We start from the raw sequence: 2,450 nt of genomic DNA, 5'->3' as shown, positions 1-2,450 counted from the left end.
GATTCATCCCAGCGTGCGTGGAAGAGACGGTTTTTACTTTTCAAGACGATTGCCCTGAGTTTACTCATTTTATTTTATTTTATTTTATTTTATTTTATTTTATATATTTTTTATTTTATATTTTATTACATTTTATATTTTATTTTATATTCTATTTTATTTTATATTCTATTTTATATTCTATTTTATTTCATATTCTATTTTATTTTATATTTTACTTTATATTCTATTTTCTATTCTATTTTATTTTATATTCTATTTTATATTGTATTCTATTTTGTTTCATATTCTATTTTATTTTATATTTTACTTTATATTCTATTTTATATTTTACTTTATATTCTATTTTATTTTATATTTTACTTTATATTCTATTTTATATTTTATTCTATTTTATTTCATATTCTATTTTATTTTATATTTTACTTTATATTCTATTTTATATTTTACTTTATATTTTATTTTGTTTTCTATTTTATTTTATTCTATTTTATTTCGGAGAGAGGATTTTTATTCAACTTTTTTGTTTTCTTTTAAGTGCAACAAGGTAGTTACGATTCAAAAAACAAAATCGCTTTCCAGGATGACCTAACGTTCTCAGGGGTTGGTCCTAATGGTTTTGGGGTTTCCCGCTGATGCTGTTTAATTAACGAATGGCGAGAAGAGAAACATCCAGAGACGTGAATTTACACATTGTTTCGCCGGCACTGGCTTTGTAGCTGCACCAGGCGTAGATCCTCGTTCACGTGTATATTCGCTTCTTTGCAAGGCTTTCCGAGCGTTTGGCCAGGTTTATGGTCTTGCTTGTCTTTAAAAAAAAAAAAAACTATTTTTTGGGGGGTTTTGTTACAATTAAGAATAAAAATCTGTACGTGGTGGTCCTTATCTTGCTATAATCTGCTCAGCGATTTCAGGGATGGGCTTTTCAAAAAGCGTTGCATGAAAAGAAATTAAATTTCCCATATCGCACTAAAAAAGTAATGCACAGGTGAGAAAATGTCCTGCCCACTTTGTTCCCGGGGCGTTGGGCCGCCACTGGGCCGCGCGGCGAGGACCTGGAACCTGCAGCCCGTGGACGAGGACCTGGAGCCGGGAGCACTCGCAGGCCCTGGTGACGATGGGATGCGGATGCAGAGCGTCACCCATTTCCACTCACGATGCTGCCACGCAGGATCCGAACGCCCGGGTAGCGGGATTCGCGGAGACAGAGGCCCAAATACCTCGTGTCCGGTCACCCGAAGCACGCGGCTAAGAGTGATGATGACCCGGGTGGATGCGGCAGGGTCACGGGGCTGGCTCGCGGGTGCTCAGTTTATCCTCTGCCTGTGGATGGTCGTAAAATGCACATAACATGAAAATTTTTTGACCGTTTTTACGTGCAGGGTTATGTGGTTTACATCCCCGAGCGTCGTGTCGCGGCCTCGAGGCCCATCTGCGTCCTGGCAGGTGCACAGCATCCTTCCTCCTCAGGCCTGTGCCGCAGGAACCAAGGTTTTTATGTGTCCATCCCGAGGCCCCTTGGGCTGCTGCTACGTCTCAGTAAATATCCAATATCACGTCCGGGAACATGCGTGTGCAAGCTTCTCTTTGGGTTCCCGCTTTCGAAGGCTTTGGGAGAATTCCAACGAGGATGGGTGGAGCCAGAGCTAAGTCAGTGTTCACTGTTCCCTCCGAGGTGCTCCTCGCCCCGCCCGCGTCTCGCTGCCACCAGCCATCGCTCGCCATCCTCGGGGACGCGTCGTTTCTGGTTCGACGGGCGAGAGGGGATACCTCGCTGTCTCCTGACATCCGACGCTTGCTTCTTTCTCCTTATTTTGCATTTTTTTGTGACCACGGGTTACGATCTCCACCCCCCGGGGTTTACTGAGTTGTACTTCCTTCCCCTGGGGAAAAGGCCACATCCGTTCCTCACCCTTGAGCCCCTTTACTTACCGATTCCGGGGAGTCCTGAAGTAAACACGTGCCTACTTTGTTTGCCCTCGTGTTTTTGCTCCACGTCTGTGCATCCAAACGTGTTGCATCCTGAGACTTACCACAGTGGAAGGTCCTGGCCCTGCTGAGGGGACGGCCTCCCCGCGTCCCAGAAACGGGCACACGTGCTGCTGTGCTTTTCTCGGACACGTCTTTACGCGTGTGGCTTTTGCACGGAAGCCCCCGATGCGCGTGGAGGTCACGCAGGCGTCTCTGGAGAGGCGGGTCAGTGACGCGACGGTTTTGCCACAAGGGACCACGTCACCACGACGGGCACCAAAGGACCCTTCCTGCGCCTGCTTGGTTCTGCAGTCTCAGCCCCGACCGAGAGCCGTTCATGTTGGGGCCATGCGTCCCCTTTAACTATTTCTGCGAAATGTTGCGATCACCCAGGGCTTTGAGGGGTGGCCTGCGAGGTGACCAAGTAGGGCCCGGTGGGCACACAGGCCTGAACCCGGGTCAGCCGGGGGTCTCAACCG

The sequence above is a fragment of the Canis aureus genome, chromosome X, assembly GCF_053574225.1.
Source record: "Canis aureus isolate CA01 chromosome X, VMU_Caureus_v.1.0, whole genome shotgun sequence".
In the NCBI taxonomy this organism is placed as follows: domain Eukaryota; kingdom Metazoa; phylum Chordata; class Mammalia; order Carnivora; family Canidae; genus Canis; species Canis aureus.
This window is presented reverse-complemented; position numbering follows the sequence as displayed.